Genomic DNA, 25,613 nt, shown 5'->3' with positions numbered 1-25,613 from the left:
AAATCTCTGGGTTCTGTTTTTCTTATCCTGCCCAGTAGGTGGCACTCATGGCATACGTTTGTCTGCGGGTCCCACCAGTAAAAGGTGAAAGCAGCAAGAGAAAAACAATCCATCACATACAAGGGAAACCCAATAAGACTATGTGTAGATTTCTCAGCAGAAACAATGGAAGCTAGAAGACAGTGGGACGATATATTTAAATTACTAAAAGAGAAAAACTGCCAACCAAGACTCCTATATCCAGCAAAATTGTCCTTCAAAAATGAGGGAGAAATTAAAACATTCTCAGACAAAAAGTCACTGAGAGAATTTGTGACCAAGAGACCATCTCTGCAAGAAATACTAAAGGGAGCACTAGAGTCAGATACGAAAAGACAGAAGAGAGAGGTATGGAGAAGAGTGTAGAAAGAAGGAAAGTCAGATATGATATATATAATACAAAAGGAAAAATGGTAGAGGAAAATATTATCCAAACAGTAATAACACTAAATGTTAATGGACTGAATTCCCAAATCAAAAGACACAGACTGGCAGAATGGATTAAAAAAACAGGATCCTTCTATATGCTGTCTACAGGAAACATATCTTAGACCCAAAGATAAACATAGGTTGAAAGTGAAAGGTTGGGAAAAGATATTTCATGCAAATAACAACCAGAAAAGAGCAGGAGTGGCTATACTAATATCCAACAAATTAGACTTCAAATGTAAAACAGTCAAAAGAGACAAAGAAGGACACTATATACTAATAAAAGGAACAATTAAACAAGAAGACAGAACAATAATAAATATTTATGCACTGAACCAGAATGCCCAAAAATACGTGAGGAATACACTGCAAACACTGAAAAGGGAAATAGACACATATACCATAATAGTTGGAGACTTCAATTCACCACTCTCATCAATGGACAGAACATCTAGACAGAGGATCAATAAAGAAATAGAGAATCTGAATATTACTATAAATGAGCTAGACTTAACAGACATTCATAGGACATTACATCCCACAACAGCAGGATACACCTTTTCCTCAAGTGCTCATGGATCATTCTCAAAGATAGACCATATGCTGGGACACAAAGCAAGTCTTAACAAATTTAAAAAGATTGAAATCATACACAACACTTTCTCGGATCATAAAGGAATGAAGTTGGAAATCAATAATAGGCGGAGTGACAGAAAATTCACAAATACGTGGAGGCTCAACAACGCACTCTTAAACAACGAGTGGGTCAAAGAAGAAATTGCAAGAGAAATTAGTAAATACCTCGAGGCAAATGAAAATGAAAACACAACATATCAAAACTTATGGGACGCAGCAAAGGCAGTGCTAAGAGGGAAATTTATTGCCCTAAATGCCTATATCAGAAAAGAAGAAAAGGCAAAAATTCAGGAATTAACTGTCCACTTGGAAGAACTGGAGAAAGAACAGCAAACTAATCCCAAAGCAAGCAAAAGGAAAGAAATAACAAAGATTAGAGCAGAAATAAATGAAATTGAAAACATGAAAACAATAGAGAAAATCAATAAGACCAGAAGTTGGTTCTATGAGAAAATCAATAAGATTGATGGGCCCTTAGCAAGATTGACAAAAAGAAGAAGAGAGAGGATGCAAATAAATAAGATCAGAAATGGAAGAGGAGACATAACTACTGACCTCACAGAAATAAAGGAGGTAATAACAGGATACTATGAACAACTTTACGCTAATAAATACAACAATTTAGAGGAAATGGACGGGTTCCTGGGAAGACATGAACAACCAGCTTTGACTCAAGAAGAAATAGATGACCTCAACAAACCAATCACAAGTAAAGAAATTGAATTAGTCATTCAAAAGCTTCCTAAAAAGAAAAGTCCAGGACCAGACGGCTTCACATCTGAATTCTATCAAACATTCCAGAAAGAATTAGTACCAACTCTCCTCAAACTCTTCAAAAAAATTGAAGTGGAGGGAAAACTACCTAATTCATTCTATGAAGCCAACATCACCCTCATACCAAAACCAGGCAAAGATATTACAGAAAAAGAAAACTACAGACCAATCTCTCTAATGAATATAGATGCAAAAATCTTCAATAAAATTCTAGAAAATCATATCCAACAACACATTAAAAGAATTATACATCACGACCAAGTAGGATTCATCCCAGGTATGCAAGGATGGTTCAACATAAGAAAATCAATTAATGTAATACACCATATCAACAAATCAAAGCAGAAAAATCACATGATCATCTCAATTGATGCAGAGAAGGCATTTGACAAAATTCAACATCCTTTCCTGTTGAAAACACTTCAAAAGATAGGAATACAAGGGAACTTCCTTAAAATGATAGAGGGAATATATGAAAAACCCACAGCTAATTTCATCCTCAATGGGGAAAAATTGAAAACTTTCCCCCTAAGATCAGGAACAAGACAAGGATGTCCACTATCACCACTATTATTCAACATTGTGTTGGAGGTTCTAGCCAGAGCAATTAGACAAGAAAAAGAAATACAAGGCATCAAAATTGGAAAGGAAGAAGTAAAACTATCACTGTTTGCAGACGATATGATACTATACGTCGAAAACCCGGAAAAATCCACAACAAAACTACTAGAGCTAATAAATGAGTACAGCAAAGTAGCAGGTTACAAGATCAACATTCAAAAATCTGTAGCATTTCTATACACTAGTAATGAACAAGCGGAGGGGGAAATCAAGAAACGAATCCCATTTACAATTGCAACTAAAAGAATAAAATACCTAGGAATAAATTTAACTAAAGAGACAAAAAACCTATATAAAGAAAACTACAAAAAACTGTTAAAAGAAATCACAGAAGACCTAAATAGATGGAAGAGCATACCGTGTTCATCAATTGGAAGACTAAATATAGTTAAGATGTCAATCCTACCTAAATTGATTTACAGATTCAATGCAATACCAATCAAAATCCCAACAACTTATTTTTCAGAAATAGAAAAACCAATAAGCAAATTTATCTGGAAGAGCAGGGTGCCCCGAATTGCTAAAAACATCTTGAGGTAAAAAAACGAAGCTGGAGGTCTCGCGCTGCCTGACTTTAAGGCATATTATGAAGCCACAGTGGTCAAAACAGCATGGTATTGGCATAAAGACAGATATATCGACCAATGGAATCGAATAGAGTGCTCAGATATAGACCCTCTCATCTATGGACATTTGACCTTTGATAAGGCAGTCAAGCCAAGTCACCTGGGACAGAACAGTCTCTTCAATAAATGGTGCCTAGAGAACTGGATATCCATATGCAAAAGAATGAAAGAAGACCCATATCTCACACCCTACACAAAAGTTAACTCAAAATGGATCAAAGATCTAAACATTAGGTCTAAGACCATAGAACAGTTAGAGGAAAATGTAGGGATATATCTTATGAATCTTACAATTGGAGGCGGTTTTATGGACCTTAAACCTAAAGCAAGAGCACTCAAGAAGGAAATAAATAAATGGGAGCTCCTCAAAATAAAACCCTTTTGTGCATCAAAGAACTTCATCAAGAAAGTAGAAAGACAGCCTACACAATGGGAGACAATATTTGGAAATGACATATCAGATAAAGGTCTAGTATCCAGAATTTATAAAGAGATTGTTCAACTCAACAACAAAAAGACAGCCAACCCAATTACAAAATGGGGAAAAGACTTGAACAGACACCTACCAGAAGAGGAAATACAAATGGCCAAAAGGCACATGAAGAGATGCTCAATGTCCCTGGCCATTAGAGAAATGCAAATCAAAGCCACAATGAGATATCATCTCACACCCACCAGAATGGTCATTATCAACAAAACAGAAAATGACAAGTGCTGGAGAGGATGCGGAGAAAGAGGCACACTTATCCACTGTTGGTGGGAATGTCAAAGGGTGCAACCACTGTGGAAGGCAGTTTGGCGGTTCCTCAAAAAGCTGAATATAGAATTGCCATACGACCCAGCAATACCATTGCTGGGTATCTACTCAAAGGACTTAAGGGCAAAGACACAAACGGACATTTGCACACCAATGTTTATAGCAGCGTTATTTACAATTGCAAAGAGATGGAAACAGCCAAAATGTCCATCAACAGAAGAGTGGCTAAACAAACTGTGGTATATACATACGATGGAATATTATGCAGCTTTAAGACAGGATAAACTTATGAAGCATGTAATAACATGGACCTAGAGAACATTATGCTGAGCGAGTCTAGCCAAAAACTAAAGGACAAATACTGTATGGTCCCACTGATGTGAACCGACATTCAAGAATAAACTTGGAATATGTCATTGGTAACAGAGTCCAGCAGGAGTTAGAAACAGGGTAAGATAATGGGTAATTGGAGCTGAAGGGATACAGACTGTGCAACAGGACTAGATACAAAAACTCAAAAATGGACAGCACAATAATACCTAATTGTAAAGTAATCATGTTAAAACACTGAATAAAGCTGCATCTGAGCTATAGGTTTTGTTTTGTTTTGTTTTTTTACTATTATTATTACTTTTATTTTTTTTCTCTATATTAACATTCTATATCTTTTTCTGTTGTGTTGCTAGTTCTTCTAAACCGATGCAAATGTCCTAAGAAATGATGATCATGCATCTATGTGATGATGTTAAGAATTACTGATAAAAAAAAAAAAACATTAGTTAGGCCAAATCAAATTGTATTTAGAGACATTCTGGTATCCAGATGCATATCTTATTCCACAGGTTAAATTAATTAGTTATCTCAACATGCATTTAGCAAGTAACTTATCCAGGTGGGCTGAAAGGTCAATATGTACAAAGACCTTATTGTGATCAATGGCTTATTTTAGAATGTAACACATACCCACCCCTCCACCCCTACGCATATAACACACACAAAGTATGGCATTTTCCTAACATTCATCAAGGCATACTTACCAAAATCAGAAGTACAGAAATAGAAGGAGATCAGTTGTCCAATGAAGCCAAAGTGTTCTCCTTTTTGTGCAACTGGGAGGTAATCTTGTCTCCTAGAACCTCCCTGGCTGGGAGAGTATTTCCCAGAACTGACTGTTATGCCCATGCCTCTCTAACATGTTTACTATCTTTAGTGATTCTTTTTACTGCTAGAAGCTCATCTTTTGCACATTATCCAGCACCAGGAGGACTGATGACATAACATGCCTGCATCAGCATATGGTCAAGGGACCCTGGCCATTTTGATGGGCAATTCCCAGTTAAACAGGAACTATAAAATGGGACTTGTGAAGAACTCTCTTACAAGTTGCCCACTTGGGGGAGGAAGTCTGCATTTTTTTCAATAACCAATACTGAACCTCTAATTCAGGATAAGTGGATTCTGACTCAAAAAGCATATGTTCAGCAAACTAGAATAGCCAATGGAAATGTCTGGATTGCAGCTGACTTAAAACAGACATCTAACTGTATCCTTTTCTGATAGAGCTAATTAATCTTCTGTGGTTAGTGCCAAGAAAATTTGTGTGGTTACATTTATTTCTGGAAATCATAAAGAGGAGTATAATGGATAGTTCTTAAAGTTAGGTTTGTGATTATCTAACCTATAAATGGAATGAAGAAAGTCAAAACCAGTTTCAATATGTAGGCAGTCTTACTCTGCTGATGTTTTCTTCTACTTAGATAAAGATCCAGAGGCTGGATTAAGATAGTGCATATGGTTTGACTCAAACTTGAAAATAATTTTTAATCATTCAGCCAGAAAAAAAAATAAATGTCTTGATACAGTATACTTATCTCCATAAATAATAGAAAATGACACAATAGTGGGCAGATACTGCATCTTCCTCCTGGATCTGGATCATTAGGGAATACAAAGAAATGAAAGATTAAGCCTTCAAAAAGAGAACATTGTGTGTGTTCTGAAATTACAGCAATGGGAGAGAGGTGCTAAGAAGAACCTCTTCTGCTCCAATGAATAGGAGTTGGTGGTGTGAGGGCACACTGAAAGGTCGGAGCCTTATCCCAAACAGTGGCAGCTACTGGTGATCTTACATCCAACCCATTGTATTGATTCCCTGAGACCCAACCCAACTTCTGCTGGTGGTTTTATATCAGACCCACTGGATTGATACCCTGAGACCCAACTCAAATTGCCCTGCTTCTTCAGAATGAGAATAATGAGAAAGCTGTGGTCCTCTAGCTGAGCCATGTACCCTCACCCAAAGGGAAACAACACCAGAGTGTTCTGTTGTGTGGTGGGCATCTCTGGGAAATGCCTTATGTCATGGTCAGGTTCATGTGTCAACTTGGCCAGATGGTGGTACCGGTGGTCTGGTCAGGCAAGCGCTGCCCTGTCTATTGCTATGAGGACATCTCATGGATTTAAATCATGATTATGTTGTCTGCATCCACAGCTGATTGCATTTGTAATCAGCTAAAGGGAGTGTCTTCTGCAATGAGTGACACTTAATCACCAGAAGCCTTTTAAAGAGGATTCAGAAGAGACAGCCACTCTTCCTGAAGTTGCCAGCTTCACAGCATGCCCTATGGATTTTGGACTCTTACATTTCCATGACTGTCCAGCCAGCCTCTCCTGAGAGTTCAATGGGGATCTTCATCATAGTCACCAGCTTGCAGCCTACCCTACAGACTTTGGACTCTACATTTCCATGGTTACATGAGACATTTTTATAAATTTTATATCTACAGATATCTTCTGCTGATTCTGTTTCTCTAGAGAACCCAAGTACAGCTTGGTACAAGGAGTGGTTCTTAAGAAACAGAATCTTAAAAATTGGTTTTTACGATTGGTTTTCTTCTCTGACTGGACTCAAAGGCACTAAGGACTCTGTTTCTCACAATCAGAATGACACTGCCAATCCATGGGGTGTGCTTCCTACTGGTGAGGGTACATAGCTCAGCTAGAGGACCATAGCTTTCAGTAAACTGAAATCTCAATCTTGCATGGTGTCTGCCATTTAAGTAAGGGCATAGATTGGAAAGGAACGGAAGCCTGAAAAATGGGATGGAGACATATGGATTGATAATGATGTTGGTGGAGAGGTTGAAACCCTAGGTCATGCTGAGTATTTTCTAGATAACCCTGCAATAGTCTGCACAGAGTACATAGCCACTCCACCTCCAGCCTGCCCTGAGGAACTGGCCACCCAACCTCCACCTGAACGGATTAACCCTGGAGTGATCAATTATGTTTCACCAGATGAACTGCAAATGAATGTCCTAAAGCAATTGGTTTGGAAAATACTTCTAATTCTTTTCATGACCCACCCCCATCACCCTTCATTTCTTCCAGATGTATAACTAGGCTAAGGTCCCAAGAGGCCCCAAAAGGTGAGGTACAAAGTGTCACCCATAAGGAAGTATGTTATACTCCAAAAGAACTGCATGAGTTTCCCAATTTATATAGACAGAAATCAGGAGAATATGTGTGGCAATGGATTTTAAGAGTGTGGGTTAATGGTGGGAGGAATATAAAGCTGGATCAGGCTGAATTTACTGATATGGGCCCACTTTCAATAGGCAGAGGTACTGCCTTCAATGTTATACTCAAGGCATTACAAAAGGCATTAAGAGTTTGTTTGGATGTTCAGCTGAAACATGGATCAAAAGGTGGCCAACATTACCTGAGGTTGAAATGCCAGAACTGCCCCAGTATAATGTGGATGAGGGGAACCAATTGCTCAGAGAGATTAGAATGTTAGAGTAGATGCCTCAGGAATGTCCAGAGTTCCAGTCCAGAACTATTCACTCCAGTCAGAAATAAATTTGTGAGACTAGTGCCATTCCTGAAGAGCTCTGTAGTTGCCCTTCTCTGTAGGTCAGATATTACTGTGGGAACTGCTGTCACTGAGCTGGAATCCTTAAACACAATGGGGATGATCAGATCCCGATTGGCAGAAGCCAGGTGGCAGCATTTAATTGCCAAAGACAATGGCTATCATAATGGACAGCAGACTCAAAGCAGGAGTCAAAAAAACCTGACTCATGGAGACTTGTGGCATTGGCTAGTAGATAGATCATGGGATACCTAGAAGTACAATAGATGCATAGTCTAGTAAATTCTTCTTTGAGCTGTATAAACAAAAGAATTCTACATCAAGTAAACAAAGTCTAACTTGAATTACAAAAACAGAGTCACGGCCCCTTAATCAATTTCCAGAGTTGAGACAGTTTACAGACTCAGAGCCCCTTGAAGAGGGGGTGGAGGGGCAGGTCCCTTTGGGGGAGGACCCTGTTACACTGCCACAAATTTATACTGTTAATCTTCCTCCAAGCCTTCCTCAAGAAGACTGATGACTTTTTACCAGGGTAACTGTGCATTGGGGGGAAGGAAATTATCAGGGCAGTGCACCGGTGGCTCAGTGGCAGAATTCTCGCCTGCTGTGCCAGAGGCCTGGGTTTGAGTCCTGGAGCCTGCCCATGCCAAAAAAAAAAAAAAAAGGAAATGATCAAATATTTGGGGGATTATTAGACACTGGTTCAGAACTGACATTCATTCCAGGGAACCTAAACATCACTCTGGTCCACTAGTCAGAGTGGGGACTTAAGGAGATCAGGTGATCAATGGAATTTTAGCCTAGGTTGGTCTCACAGTGGGTCCAGTAGGCTGCCAGACCTATCATGTAGTTATTCCCCCAGTTCCAGAATGCAAAATGGAATAGACATACTGAGCAACTGGCAGAATCCACACATTCTAACTTGTAGTGTGAGGGCTATTATGGTAAGAAAAGCCAAGTGGGAGCAACTAGAACTGCCCCCTACCTAGCAAAATATTAGAGCAGAAGCAGTACCAGATTCCTGGAGGGACTGCAGAGATTAATGCCACTTTTAAGGACTTGAAGGATGCAGGGGTGGTGATTCCCACCACATCCCCATTCAACTCTCCTGTAAAGAAAACAGGTGGGTCTTGGAGGATGATAGTGGATTATTGTAAGCTCAACCAGGTGGTAACTCCAATTGCAGCTGCTTTTCCAGGTGTGGTATCATTGATTGAGCAAATCAATACATCCCCTGGTACCTGGTATACAGTTATTGATCTGGCAAACACTTTTTTCTCAACAGCTGATAGTAGGGACCACCAAAAACCACCAAAAGGTCAGCAGTATACTTTCACTGTCCTACCCCAAGAGTTAATCAACTCTCCAGCCCTATGTCATAATCTTGTCTGCAGGGACTTTAATCATTTCTCCCCCACCCCCACAAGACATGACACTGGTCCATTATATTGATGATATCATGTTGATTGGACCTAGTGAGCAAGAAGTAGCAACTACTCTAGACTTATTGGTAAGGCATTTGCATGTTAGAGAATGGGAGATAAATCTAACAAAAATACAAGAGACTTCCACCTCAGTGAAATTTCTAGGTGTCTAGTCGTGGGGGTATGTTGAGATAACACTTCTAAGGTGAAGGATAAGTTGCTGCATCTGGCCCCTCCTACAACCAAAATAGGGGCACAATACCTAGCTGGTTTCTTTGGATTTTGGTAACAACATATTCCTCATTTGGGTGTGCTACTCTGGCCCATTTATTGAGTAACCAGAAAAGCAGCTAATTTTGAGTGGTGACCTGAACAAGAGGAGGCTCTGTGATAGGCCCAGCCTGCTGTACAAGCTGCTCTGCCACTTGGGCCATATAATCCATCAGATTATATGGATTATAATATCCATATATTTCAGCTGGAAGGGTCATTGGTGAATAAAGATGCTGTCTGGCGCCTTTAGCAGCCCCCTATAGGAGAATCACAATGCAGGCCCTTAGGATTTTGGAGCAAAGCCTTACCATCTGCTGCAGATAACTACTCTCCTTTGAGAAATAGCTTCTGGCCTGCTACCAGGCCTTAGTGGAGACTGAATGTTTAACCATGAACTACCAAGTTACCATGAGACCTGAATTGCCTATCATGAGCTGGGTGTTGTCTGACCCACCATGCCATAAACTTGGGCGTGCACAGCAGCACTCTATCATAAAATGGAAATTGTATATACAAGATAGGGCCAAAGCTGGCTGTAAAGGCACACGTAAATTACATGAGGAAGTGGCCCAAAAGTCCACATTACTTTCTTTTTCTCAGACCAGGGCTATGGCCTCTTGGGCATTCTTTACAGTGAATTGAGTGACCAGAACTGTGGCCTCTTGGGAGTTCTTTACAGTGAATTGACTGACCAGAGCTATGGCCTCTTGGGAGTTCTTTACAATAAATTGGCCAAGAAGAGAAAATTCGGGCCTGGTTTACAGATGGTTCTGCACAATATGCAGGTACCACCTGAAAGTGGACAGCTGCAACACTACAACCCCTTTCCAGGATGTCCTTGAAGGACAGTGGTGAGGGGTAATCCTCCCAGTGGGCAGAACTTTGAGCGGGGCACCTGGTTGTTCATTTTGCTTGGAAGGAGAACTGGTTAGGGGTGTGTTTGTATACTGACTCATGGCTGTTGCTAATGTTTTGGCTGAATGGTCAGGGACTTGGAAGGAGCATGATTGGAAAATTGGTGACAAAGAGGTCTGGGGAAGAGGTATGTGGATAGACCTTTCTGAGTGGGATAAAAGTATGAAGATATTTGTGTCCCATGTGAATGCAAACCTTCAACACAGGAAGGTTTTAATCATCAAGTGGATAAGATGACCCATTCTGTGGATAGCAGTCAGCCTCTTTCCCCAGCAGCTCCTGTCATTGCCCAATGGGTTCATGAACAAAGTGGTCATGGAGGTAGAGATGGAGGTTGTGCATGGACTCAGCAACATGGACTCCCATTCACCAAGGCTGACATGGCTACAGGTACTGCTGAGTGCCCAATCTGCCAGCAGCAGATTCCCACACTCAGCCCAATATAGCACCATTCCCTGAGGTGATCAGCCAGCTACATGGTGGCAGGTTGATCACATTGGACCACTCACACCGGAAGTACAGCCATTTGTTCTAACTGGAATAGACACATATTCTGGATATGGATTTGCTTTCCCTGCATGCAAGGCTTCTGCCAAAACTTCCATCTGTGGACTTACAGAATGCCTTATCCATCGTCATGGTATTCCACATAACATTGCTTCCGATCAAGGAACCCACTTAACAGCAAATGAAGTGCAGGAATGGGCACATGCTCATGAAATTCAGTGGTCTTACCACATTCCCCATCATTCAGAGGCAGGTGGATTGATAGAACTGTGGAATAGCCTTTTGAAAACTCAATTACAGTGCCAACTAGGTGGCAGTACCTTGTAGGCTGTGGTGATGTTCTCCAGGAGGCTATGTATGCTCTGAATCAGCACCCACTGTATGGTGCGATTTCCCCCATAGCCAGGATCCATGGGTCCAGGTGGAAATGGGAGTGGCACCACTCACCTTTACCCCTAGTGATCCACAGGAAAATTTTTGCTTCCTATGACCTTAAGCTCTGCTGATCTACAGGTGTTAGTTCCAGAAGGGAGAGTGCTTCCTCCAGGAGAAACAACAATGACTATATTGAACTGGAATCTAACACTGCTATCTGGTCACTTTAGGCTATTCATGCCCCTAGATCAACAACCCAAGAAAGGAGTTACTTTGCTGGCTGGGGTGATTGAACCTGGCTATCAGGGGGAACTAGGACTGTAACTACACAGTGTAGGTAAAGAAGAGTTTTTCTGGAATACAGGAATCTTTTAGTACTACCATGCCCTGTGATTAAAATCAATGGAAAACTGAGAGTGTGGCCAAGATGGTGGCTTAGCAATGTGCACATTTTAGTTCATCCTCCAGAACAACTACTAAATAACCAGAAACAGAACAGAACAGCTCCTGGAGCCACGTCAGTGACCAGACACACAGTGTACCCCAGTCTGGAACAGCTGGACCGGCTGTGAGCCTCCCCAGAACCATGAGTTCCCCAAGCTGTGGCAGCCTGCGCCCCTCCCCCACAGGCTTCTTCCCAGAGGGGAAAGGAAACAGACTTTACCAGCAACAGGGGCTGAGCCCAACCAAACACCAATTGTTAATTAATTGTGGAATTAATTAACAAATTCCAACTACTAAAAATAGGCCCCCAGCTCAGGTGAACCTGGTCAAAGCGGAGGTCGCTCATTGGGTTAATGGAAAAAGAGGAAAGGGGAGGAAATGGAGGTTTTTGTGGCTGTGTTTCTATGGAGGCTTGGCTGCCTCTCAGGACTTCTTGGGCTGCAACTGCCCCAGGCATAGGCAGAAACGGGCTGCTTTCAGGGCTTGTTCCCACCTGTGCCTTCCCCAGGGGAGGGGGTGAAGCCCAACTTAGGTGGACTCCCTCCCTCAAGGAATTCAGACACCAGAGTTTGGCAACTTGAAGTCATTAAAACCAGACTACAACCTGTCCTCTGTCTCCACCATGCCCCCAGCAGGGAGAGTCTGCCAAAGCTCAAGCTGCCACATTATCTTATGCTGGTGGGACCTGCAGGAAGACAAGCGCCACACACTGGGCAGGATAAGAAAAACAGAGCCCAGAGACTTCACAGGAAAGTCTTTTAACCTGCTGGGTCTCACCCTCAGGGAAAACTGATGCAGGTGACTCCTTCCCCCTGATAGGAGGCCAGTTTAGTCTGGGAAAACCCGGCTGGAGTCTGTAATACCTACGTAGACCATCCTAAGGGGAAGTGGGGGAGGCACCATACAAGCAGGGCAAGAAACAAGAAAACAAGAATGGAAAAATTATCCTCTGTTAAACAAAACCTAAGCTAGAGGTCCAGAAAAAATTAAACTGAATGTCAAAGAACAGATAGGCAACAAATTCATCCAGCAAGAAAACCCTAGGTAAGAGGAGTGAAAGCAATCTCCAGAATAAATTAATTAAGTAATTAAATGTCTAGACAACAGCAAAAAATAACAAATCACACCAGGAAAATTGAAGATATAGCCCAGTCAAAGGAACAAACCAATAGTTTAAATGAGATACAAGAGCTGAAACAATTAATTCAGAATATACGAACAGACATGGAAAACCTCATCAAAAACCAAATCAATGAATTGAGGGAGGATATGAAGAAGGCAAGGAATGAGTAAAAAAAAGAAATGGAAAGTCTGAAAAAACAAATCACAGAACTTATGGGAATGAAAGGCACAGTAGAAGAGATGAAAAAAAAACAATGGAAACCTACAATGGTAGATTTCGAGAGACAGAGGATAGGATTAGGGAAATGGAGGATGGAACATCTGAATTCCAAAAAGAAACTGAAACTATAGGGAAAAGAATGGAAAAACTTGAGCAGGGGATCAGGGAACTGAATGATAATATGAAGCGCACAAATATACGTGTTGTGGGTGTCCCAGAAGGAGAAGAGAAGGGAAAAGGAGGAGAAAAACTAAAGTAAGAAATTATCACTGAAAATTTCCAAACTCTTATGAAAGACCTAAAATTACAGATCCAAGAAGTGCAGCATACCCCAAAGAGAATAGATCCAAATAGACGTTCTCCAAGACACTTTCTAATCAGAATGTCAGAGGTCAAAGAGAAATAGAGGATCTTGAAAGCAGCAAGAAAAAATCAATCCATCACATATAAGGGAAACCCAATAAGACTATGTGTAGAATTCTCAGCAGAAACTATGGAGGCGAGAAGACAGTGTGATGATATATTTAAATTACTAAAAGAGAAAAACTGCCAACCAAGAATTCTAAATCCAGGAAAATTGTCCTTCAAAAATGAGGGAGAAATTAAAACATCTTCAGACAAAAAATCACTGAGAGAATTTGTGACCAAGAGACCAGCTCTACAAGAAATACTAAAGGGACCACTACAGACAAATACAAAAACACACAAAAAAAGGTGTGGAGAAGAGTGTAGAAAGAAGGAAAATTAGATATGACATATAAAATCCAAAAGGCAAAATGGTAGAAGAAAGTACTACCCATACAATAATAACACTAAATGTTAATGGATTGAACTCCCCAATCAAAAGACATAGACTGGCAGAATGGATTAAAAAACAGGATCCTTCTATATGCTGTCTACAGGAAAGACATCTCAGATCCAAAGATAAACGTAGGTTGAAAGTGAAAGGTTGGGAAAAGATATTTCACGCAAATAACAACCAGAAAAGAGCAGGAGTAGCTATACTAATATCCAACAAATTAGACTTCACATGTAAAACAGTTAAAAGAGACAAAGGATATTATGTACCAATAAAAGGAACAATTCAACATGAAGACATAACAATCATAAATATTTATGCACCGAACCAGAATGCTCCAAAATACTTGAGGCAAACACTGAAACGGGAAATAGACACATCTACCATAATAGTTGGAGACTTCAATTCGCCACTCTCATCAATGGACAGAACATCTAGACAGAGGATCAATAAAAAGAAACAGAGAATTTGAATATTACAATAAATGAGCTAGACTTAACAGACATTTATAGGACATTACACCCCACAACAGCAGGATACACCTTTTTCTCAAGTGCTCATGGATCATTCTCAAAGATAGGCCATATGCTGGGTCACAAAGCAAGTCTCAACAAATTTAAAAAGACTGAAATCATACACAACACTTTCTCAGAACATAAAGGAATGAAGTTGGAAATCAATAATAGGCAGAGTGCCAGAAAATTCACAAATACGTGGAGGCTCAACAACACACTCTTAAATAACCAGTGCGTCAAGGAAGAAATTACAAGAGAAACCAGTAAATATCTTGAGGCAAATGAAAATAAAAACACAACATATCAAAACTTATGAGATGCAGCAAAGGCAGTGCTAAGAGGGAAATTTATTGCCCTAAATGCCTATATCAAAAAAGAAGAAAGGGCAAAAATCGAGGAATTAACTGTCCACTTGGAAGAACTGGAGAAAGAACAGCAAACTAACCCCAAAGCAAGCAAAAGGAAAGAAATAACAAAGATTAAAGCAGAAACAAATGAAATTGAGAACATGAAAACCCTTGAGAAAATCAATAAAACCAGAAGCTGGTTCTATGAGAAAATCAATAAGATTGATGGGCTCTTAGCAAGATTGACGAAAAGAAGGAGAGAGAGGATGCAAATAAATAAGATCAGAAATGGAAGAGGAGACATAACCACTGACCCCACAGAAATAAAGGAGGTAATAACAGGATACTATGAACAACTTTATGCCAATAAATACAACAATCTAGATGAAATGGACAACTTCCTAGACAGGCATGAACAACCAACTTTGACTCGAGAAGAAATAGATGACCTCAACAAACCAATCACAAGTAAAGAAATTGAATCAGTCATTAAAAATCTCCCCAAAAAGAAAAGTCCAGGACCAGACAGCTTCACATGTGAATTCTACCAAACATTCCAGAAAGAATTAGTACCAATCCTGCTCAAACTATTCAAAAAAATTGAAGAGGAGGGAAAACTACCTATTTCATTCTATGAAGCCAACATCACCCTCATACCAAAACCAGGCAAAGATATTACAAAAAAAAGAAAACTACAGACCAATCTCTCTAATGAATATAGATGCAAAAATCCTCAACAAAATTCTAGCAAAACGAATTCAGCAACACATTAAAAGAATTATACATCATGACCACGTAGGATTCATCCCAGGTATGCAAGGATGGTTCAACATAAGAAAATCAATTAATGTAATATACCATATCAACAAATCAAAGCAGAAAACCACATGATCATCTCAATTGATGCAGAAAAGGCATTTGACAAAATTCAACATCCTTTCCTGTTGAAAACAATTCAAAGGATAGGAATACAAGGGAATTTCCTTAAAATGATAAAGGGAATATATGAAAAACCTACAGCTAATATCGTCCTCAATGGGGAAAAACTGAAAACTTTCGCCCTAAGATCAGGAACAAGACAAGGATGTCCACTATCACCACTGTTATTCAACATTGTGTTGGAAGTTCTAGCCAGAGCAATTAGACAAGAAAAAGAAATACAAGTCATCAAAATTGGAAAGGAATAAGTAAAACTATCACTGTTTTGCAAATGATATGATACGATATGTCAAAAACCCTGAAAAATCCACAGCAAAACTACTAGAGCTAATAAACGAGTACAGCAAAGTGGCAGGTTACAATATCAACATTAAAAAATCTGTAGTGTTTCTATACACTAGTAATGAACAATCTGAGGGGAAAATCAAGAAATGAATTCCATTTACAATTGCAACTAAAAGAATAAAATACTTAGGAATAAATTTAACTAAAAAGACAAAAGACCTATACAAAGAAAACTACAAGAAACTGTTAAAAGAAATCACAGAAGACCTAAATAGATGGAAGGGCATACCGTGTTCATGGATTGGAAGACTAAATATAGTTAAGATGTCAATTCTACCCAAATTGATTTACAGACTCAATGCAGTATCAATCAAAATCCCAACAACTTACTTTTCAGAAATAGAAAAACCAATAAGCAAATTTATCTGGAAGGACAGGGTACCCCAAATTGCTAAAAGTATCTTGAGGAAAAAAACCAAGCTGGAGGTCTCATACTGCCTGACTTTAAGGCATATTATGAAGCCACAGTGGTCAAAACAGCATGATACTGGCATAAAGATAGATATATTGACCAATGGTGTTGCAGTCTTTCAGCAACCCCTGCGAAATAAAAAAACATGGACGCGGACACTTCCTGTGGAATGAGTCACCCAGACACACACAGAAGACAGACAAGATGACTGCAGCCCCGAAGAGCTCCAGCTGCTTTATTTTATATCCTTTCTCATAGCTCTTTTGCTGACCAAGCCTGTTTTTTCAGTATATTACTCCCTTGTTCTCTTATTACTTTCAATCTAGCCTCCTGGATATCTGGGTAGCAAAAAGGGAACATTCCATACTTCGTGTGAGAAAGTAGAAACAAAACAAGTCTGTTTGCAGACCATGTTCTTCCCCTTTGTCCCCAGATAAGGCTCATGGCTGGGAGCTCGCTGTTTGCAGCAGACCTCCTCAAGGCCACATTGAAGCCAGTCACTCCCGATAAATTCCACAGGTTTTCTATTAACCCTTTGGCTCCTACACAATGGAATCGAATAGAGTGCTCAGATTTAGACCCTCTCATCTATGGACATTTGATCTTTGATAAGGCAGTCAAGCCAGCTCACCTGGGACAGAACAGTCTCTTCAATAAATGGTGCCTAGTGAACTGGATATCCATATGCAAAAGAATGAAAGAGGGCCCGTATCTCACACCCTATACAAAAGTTAACTCAAAATGAATCAAAGATCTAAACATTAGGTCTAAGACCATAAAACAGTTAGAGGAAAATGTAGGGAAATATCTTATAAATCTTATAATTGGAGGCAGTTTTATAGACCTTACACCCAAAGCAAGAGCACTGAAGAAAGAAAGAAAGAAATGGGAACTCCTCGAAATTAAAAACTTTTGTGCATCAAAGAACTTCATCAAGAAAGTGAAAAGACAGCCTACACAATGGGAGACAATATTTGGAAACAACATATCAGATAAAGGTCTAGTATCCAGAATTTATAAAGAGATTGTTCAACTCAACAACAGAAAGACAGCCAATCTAATTACAAAATGGGAAAAAGAATTGAACAGACACTTCTCAGAAGAGGAAATACAAATGGCCAAAAGGCACATGAAGAGATGCTCAACGTCCCTGGCCATTAGAGAAATGCTAATCAAAACCACAATGAGATATTATCTCACATTCACCAGAATGGCCATTATCAACAAAACAGAAAATGACAAGGGCTGGAGAGGATGTGGAGAAAGAGGCACACTTACCTACGGTTGGTGGGAATGTCCAACGGCGCAACTGCTGTTGAAGGCAGTTTGGCAGTTCCTCAAAAAGATGAATATAGGATTGCCATATGACCCAGCAATACCATTGCTAGGTATCTACTCAGAGGACATAAGGGCAAAGACACAAACAGACATTTGCACACCAATGCAGCATTATTTACAATTGCAAAGAGATGGAAACAGCCAAAATGTCCATCAACAGACAAGTGGCTAAACAAACTGTGGTATATACATACAATGGAATATTATGCAGCTTTAAGACAGAATAAACTTATGAAGCATGTAACAACATGGATGAACCTTGAGAACATTATGCTGAGTCACACTAGCCAAAAACAAAAGGACAAATACTGTATGGTCTCACTGTTATGAACTGACATTAGTGAATAAACTTGGAATATTTCGTTGGTAACAGAGACCATCAGGGGATTCAAATAGGGTAAGATATTGGGTAATTGGAGCTGAAGGGATACAGACTGTGCAACAGGACTGAATACAAAAACTCAGAAATGGACAGCACAATACTACCTAGCTGTAATACAATTATGTTAAAACACTGAATGAAGCTGCATGTGAGGATGATAGAGGGAGGAGGGCTGGGGACATAAATGAAATCAGAAAGAAAGATAGATGTTAAAAATTGAGATGGTATAATCTAGGAATGCCTAGAGTGTATAATAATAGAGACAAAATATACAAATTTTAAAAGTATTTCTGCATGAGGAAGAACAAAGGAATGTCTTTATTGCAGGGTGCTGAAAATAGATGGTAATTAATATTTTAAAATGTCACCTTATGCGTGAGACTAAAGCAAAAAATCTTTATTACAAAATTTATATTTTGACTAGTGCATTTCCTAATATAACTTATGTAGATAGTTTGATTGAACACCATAAGCACTTGGAATCTCAGGTAGGACATGAGATTTGTTGGTTTGTCCAGAGTGATGCCCTGATGAATCCCAGAGTGATTCGATCAGTGACTGGAAAAGTATTTGCAAGCCCCCTTCGGGGAATGGTGAGAGTGGGAAGAAATGAAATTTCCCCAAGTTGAATTCTTGATATTCTCACAAGCAGTGTGGACAACCAAAGCTATAGGCTGAGCCCCCCGGCTTGGGGTTTGTTCACATGAAACTTGACCCCACAAAAGATAGGTCAAGTCTACTTAAAATTTAGGCCTAAGAGTCACCCCCAAGAGAGCCTCTTTTGTTGCTCAGATGTGGCCTCTCTCTCCAGCCAATATGATGAGCAGTCTCACCACCCTCCCCCTCTCTGTGTGGGACATGACTCCCAGGGATGTGGACCTTCCTGGCAACGTGGGACAGAGATCCTGGAATGAGCTGAGACTCAGCATCAAAGGACTGAGAAAAACCCTAGAATGAGCTGAGACTTAGCATCAAGGGATTGAGAAAACCTTCTCAACCTAAAGGGGGAAGAGTGAAATGAGACAAAGTATCAATGGCTGAGAGATTCCAAACAGAGTTGAGAGGATGTCCTGGAGATTATTCTTATGCATTAAGTAGATATCATCTTGATATTCAACATGTAATGGAGAGGCTGGAGGGAACAGCCTGAAAATGTAGAGCTGTGTTCCAGAAGCCATGTTTCTCAAGGATGATTGAATAATGATATAGCTGTCACAATGTGACTGTGAGATTATGAAAATCTTGTCTCTGATGCTCCTTTTATCTACCTTGTCAAGAAACGAGTAGAACATATGAAATAAAAATAAATAATAGGGGGAACACATGTGAAAATAAATTTAGTTTGAAATGCTAGTGATAAATGAAAGTGAAGGGTAAGGGGTATGGTATGTATAATCTTTTTTTTCTGTTATTATTTCTTTTTCTGTTGTCTTTTTATTTCTTTTTCTGAATTGATGCAAATGTTCTAAGAAATGATGAATATGCAACTATGTGATGATATTGAGAATTACTGAATATATATGTAGAACAGAATTATATGTTAATGTTTTTGTTTGTTTGTTCTTAATTGTTTTTAATTAGAAATAAATTTTTAAAAAATCAATGGAAAACTGCAACAACCCAATCCAGGAGGAACTACCAATGACTCTCAAACTTCAGGAATGAAGGTTTGGGTCACCCCACCAGGCAAAGAACCATAGCCAGCTGAAGTGCTTCTTGGCTTCTTGGTAAAGGGAACATGGAATGAGTAGTGGAAGAAGGTAGTGATAAATATGAACTATGACCAAGTGATCAGTTACAGAAATGAGGACTGTAATGCTGTTTTGTTCATGTTATAGTATTTACGTTGTTAAGATATCAAGTTTAAGAGTGAATATTACCCAAGGACTTGCACCCTATTCTGGGGAGAGTTAATGAGTTTCTGGTTGTATGTGGGACAGTTAAGTATTGACAGACAAGGAAAAATGTATCTCCTATTGTTTTCTATTTAGAAATTCAGTATGGCTTAAGGTGATGTGCATAGCTGCCAAGTTGATAAGGGGTTGACTGTCACGGTCAGATTCATGTGTCAACTTGGCCAGGTGGTGGTTCCCCATCATCTGGTTGGGCAAGCACTGGCCTGTCTGTTGCTATGAGGACATTTCATAGACTTAAATCATGATTACATTGTCCGCATCCACAGCTGATTACATTCATAATCAGCTAATAAGGGGAGTGTCTTCTGCAGTGAATGATGCTTAATCTAATCACCAGAAGGCTTTTAAGGAGGATTCAGTAGGTACAGTCACTTTTCTGCTTCAGCCTGTGAGCCTCACCTGTGGAGTTAATCCAGACCTTTATCAGAGTTGCCAGCCTCACAGTCGACCCTATGGATTTGGGTTTCTTCCACTCCCATGGGTGTCCAGCCAGCCTCTCCTGAGAGTTTTTGAGGACCTTCTTCAGAGTTACCAGCTTGCAGCCTGCCCTACAAACCTCGGGCTCTTACATTCCCACAGTTGCCCAGCCAGCCTCTCTTGAGAGTTCATTGGGGACCTTCATCAGAATCACCAGCTTGTGACCTATCCTACAGACCTTGGGCTCTACATTTTCATGGTTGCATGAGATACCTTTATAAATTTTATATTTATGGATATCTCCTACTGATTCTGTTTCTCTAGAGAACTTTAGCTAATACATCTTGGTATGCACAGTTGGTCATGGGCCCTGCAGGTAGCGGGAAGAGCAGCTACTATGCCATCATGGTCCAGCAATTGTGAAGCCCTCAATCTGTCCAGATTGTGAACCTTAATCCTGCAGCAGAACACTTCAACTACTCCGTGATGGCTGGCAAACAGGAACTACTCTAGGTGGACGATGTGATGGAGGATGGCTTTCTGAAGTTTGGTCATAATGGAGGATTGGTATAATGCATGGAGTACTTGGCCAACAATTTTGATGGGCTGGAGAACTGTCATGGCCATGTGGAAGATGACTACGTCTTTTTTGACTGTCCAGGTCAGACTGAGTTGTACATTCCCCTGCCTGTGATGAAACAGCTGGTCCAGCAGCTGGAATAGTGGGAGTTCTCAGTCTGTGGCATTTTTCTTGTTGATTCTCACTTCATGATAGAGTCATTCAACTATCCCTCCGGCATCGTGGCAGCCCTGAGTGCAGTGATCTCTCTAGAAATTCCACAAATTAACATCACGATGAAAATGGATACGCTAAGTAAGAAAGCTAAAAAAGGAAACTGCAAGGGCAAGAATCAGGTGAAGAAGAGCAAAACCTGAACAGTTAAACAGAAGCTGCTCTAAAGGTTTAAAAAACCTCAGACCAAACATCAAAGAAGAGCCTTATCACAAAGACAATCAACAATAAAACCCTACATAAGAGACAGAAACTAACCTTCACAGTTAACTCATCAAGATAATCAGGGGCCCGACATCAGGAAAAATTACAAGCCATATTAAAAAAACAGGAAGATATAATCCAGTCAAGAGAACAAATTAAAACTTTAGAAGAGATACAGAACTTGGAACAATTAATCAAAGAAGTTCAAACAAATTTCCTAAAATAATTCAAGGAGACGAAGGAAATATGGCTAAAGAGCTAAAGGATATGTAGAAGACAATGTGTGAGCATAAAGAAGAATTTGAAAATATAAAAAAAAAACAGAAAGCATAGGGATAAAAAATACAATAATAAAGATTAAAAATACACTACAGGGGTGCACGGGTAGTTCAGTGGTTAGAATGCCCGCTTTTCATGTGGGAGACCCGGGTTCAATTCCCGGACCATGGACCCTCCCCCCAAAAAATACACTATGGGCATACAACGCAGATTTGAACAGGCAGAAAAAAACAGTGAACAAACTAGAAAAAAAGGATAACTGAAATCATACAGTCAGGAGAACAGATAGAGAAAAGAATGGAAAAAAATTTAGCAGTGTCTCCGGGATTTAAGTGACAGCATTGAAGCACACAAGCATATTAATAATGCGTGTCTCAGAAGGAGAGGAGAAGGAAAAAGGGGCAGAAAGAATATTTGAGGAAATTGAATGGCTCAAAATGTCCCTATTCTTATGAAAGACATAAATTCACATGTCAAAGAAGCACAATGCACTCCAAACAGAATACATCCTAATACTCTAAGACACATGCTTATCAGAACGTCAAATGCCAAAGAGAAAGAGAGAATTCTGAAGGCAGCAAGAGAAAAATGACTCATATACAAGGGAACTTGCAAAACAACTAAGAGCCGATTTCTCATCGGAAACCATGGAGGTGAGAAGGCAGTAGTGTGATATATTTAAGATACTGAAAAAGAAAAACTGACAACCAAGAATTCTTTATACAGCAAAGCTGTCCTTCAAAAATGAGGAAGAGTTTAAAATATTCACAGATAAACAGAAACTGAGAGTTCATCAACAAAAGTCCTGTCCTACAAGAATTATTAAAGGGAGTTCTGTAGGTTAAAAGGAAAAGGTGGCTTGGAGTATTGTGAAGAAATGAAGATTATCAGTAAATGTAATTAAAAAGGTAAATGCAAAGCCCATCAGTGCTAAGTCCTCAGTATAAAATTCTACTCTAATTTCTTTAAAAATCAATCCATATAACCAAAAAAGAGGCATATTTCCTAATAATGCATATGCAAAATATAAAGTGGTAAAGTGGGACAAACACAACATAAAGAGGGGAAACAGAAGGATATGGTAGTAGAGAACATGTATCCTTATGAAGCTAAGTTCGTATCTTTTCAAATTAATAGGTTATAAATGTAGATTGTGTAATATAAACTCCAAGGTTACCACAAAGAAAGTATTGTAAAAATATACAGATATGGAAATGAGAAAGGGATTAGTGAAATACAACTCAACAAGGAAAAGGGAGGCATGAAAAAGATATGACATATAAAAACCAAAGGACAAAATGACTGAAGTAAGTACTGACTTTACAGTAATAAAACTGACTGTTAATGGAATAAACTCCCCAATCAAAAGACACAGATTGGTAGAAAGGATTTTTAAAAGCACAATCCAACTATAAGTTGTTTGTAAGAGACTTGCCTTAGACCCAAAAACACATATAGGCTGAAAGTGAAAGGATAGAAGAAGATATTCCAGGAAAATAGTATCTGAAAAAGAGCTGGCGTTGCTATACTAATATTGGTCAAAATAGACTTTAAATCAAAAACTGCTACAAGAAACAAAAAAGGACACTATATATTAATAAAAGGATAATCTACCAAGAATAAATAACAATAAAATAGTTATGTACTTAATCACAATGCCTCAGAATACATGAGGCAAACACTGGCAAAACTGAAAGGAGAAATAGACACCTCTACAATAATAGTTGGAGACTTCAATGCATCACTCTCATCAATGGACAGAACATCTAGAAAGAAAATCCATGGGAACTAGAGAACTTGCATAATATGATAAATAAACTAGACAGACATATAAAGAATACACAACCCAAAACAACAGAATATACATTCTTCTCAGTTACACACAGACCACATGTTGGGTCACAAAACGAGTATGAATAAATTTTAAAGGACTGAAATTATACCAAGCATCTGCTCTGACCATAAAGGAATCAAGCTGAAAATCAATAATAGGCAGAAAACTAGAAAACTCACAAATATTAGAAGTTAAATAACACACTCTTAAACAATCAGTGAGTCAAAGAAGAAATTGCAAAGGAAAACAATATATACCTTGAGACAAATGAAAATGAGAAGACAACATGTCAAAACTTACGAGATGCAGTGAAGGCAGTGCTGAGAGAGAAATCTATAGCTCCAAATACTTACGTTAAAAAAGAAGACAGAGCTAAAATCAAAGACCTAAGTGCTCACTTGGAGGAGCTAGAAAAGAACAGTAAACTAAATTCAAAGCAAGCAAAAGGTAAGAAATAATAAAGATAAGAGCAGAAATAAATAAGAGAATTTTAAAAATGAATAGAGCATTAACAAAACCAAAAGTTAGTTCTTTGAAAGATCAATAAAATTAACAGACTCCCAAAAAGAAAAAAAGAGAGAAGATGCAAATAAATAAAATCAGAAATGAGAGGGAGGACATTATTACTGAACCCATAGACAAAAAAAGGGTCATAAGAAGATCCTATGAACATCTGCATGGCAACAAAGTGGACAGTCTAGATGAAATGGACAAATTCCTAGAAACACAGGAACAACTTACGCTAGTCCTAGAAGAAACAGAAGATCTCAAAAGACCACTTACAAGTAAAGAAATTGAATCAGTCATCAAAAACCTCCCCAAAAAGAAAAAGCCCAGGACCAGAGCGCTTCATACGTGAACTCTACCAATCCCTCCAAGAAGAGTTAACATCATTTTGCTCAAACAATCCCCCCAAAAATTAATATGAATAATACCTAATTCATTCTATGAAGTCAAAATTACCCTAATACCAAAGCCAGATACTACAAGAAAAGAAAATTACAGATGAATTTCTCTCATGAATATTGATGCAAAATTCTGCAAAAAAATATTTGCAAATAGAATCCAACCACATGGGTACACGGTGGTTCAGTGGTAGACTGCTCGCCTCTCATGAAGAGACTTGGGTTCAATTCCTGGATCATGCACACACACACCCTCCATCCCCCCCGAAAAAAAGAACACAAGCACACACTAAAATAATTATATACTATGATAAGGTTGGTTTTATGCCAGGTATGCAGGGTAAATGACAGAAAATCAGTTAAGAAAAGACACCACATTGGAGGAAATCATTGCAAGGGGGGTAAGCCAGAACCAAGTAATGCCCAGATTTCCTGCCAGCCTGAATGCTATTAATCTGAGAGAAGCTTTCTAACCTGTGAAACTAGACTTCCAGGAAGATGGCAGAATAGGATAGGCTGAGTTCACCCCTGCTCTGCGGAACAAGTAGCGAAGGGACAGAAAAATGACCAGGCAGCAATTCCAAGGTGAGAGTGACCAGAAAGCATCTTTTACGCTATATATGGAGGACCTGGATAAAAACGTAGAGAAATTGGGACAAAGAGAACAGGATGATTGTGCGTGATTGCGACTCCACCCAGGGCAAGCATCAGCACACAGGAAGAAGCAGGTTCCAAAGGAGTGAGGCCAGTTTCCACAGCTAGCTTGGGAGATCTTCCCTCTTAGCCCTGCAGCTGGGAGCTCCCATGGGGAACCCAGAAGCCAGGTTTGCCTGTACACAGAGACCTTCCAGATGGCCCCTGACTCCTGAGACAGGCCACTGTGGGTGCCTAGTTTTCAGCAGAGACTGGGGAGCCATCTTTTGGGGAGGAGAGGAAGATGCACAGTGGAGCCCATTTAACAACTGGCTGGTGAAAGAGACTTGTTGGGTCTTGCTACCACTTCCCTTTCCTTACAGAGGCCCAGAGCCCTTAGGCATGCACAGGTGGATGGGCACAGCCGAGGAAGCAAGCCAAGCCAAGCCATGCCACACCACCAGACTTTTCTGGGTTGACTGAGAATGGGGGCAGTTGAAATACTCAGTCTTTCAGCCC

The 25,613-nt window shown here is 39.5% G+C and overlaps 1 protein-coding gene and 1 pseudogene across 6 annotated transcripts in view; one reads left to right on the top strand and one right to left on the bottom strand.

Moving 5' to 3' along the window:
- Nucleotides 1-21,382, top strand: part of LOC143656454 (GPN-loop GTPase 3 pseudogene) — a 32,070-nt pseudogene extending 10,688 nt beyond the window's left edge.
- Nucleotides 1-25,613, bottom strand: part of LOC143655597 (uncharacterized) — a 279,241-nt gene that overhangs the window by 239,314 nt on the left and 14,314 nt on the right. The window lies entirely within an intron of this gene.

Source organism: Tamandua tetradactyla, chromosome 14 (genome assembly GCF_023851605.1).
Source record: "Tamandua tetradactyla isolate mTamTet1 chromosome 14, mTamTet1.pri, whole genome shotgun sequence".
Taxonomy (NCBI): domain Eukaryota; kingdom Metazoa; phylum Chordata; class Mammalia; order Pilosa; family Myrmecophagidae; genus Tamandua; species Tamandua tetradactyla.
Note: the sequence above shows the minus strand (reverse complement) of the source record. Positions and strands in the feature narration are given on the sequence as shown.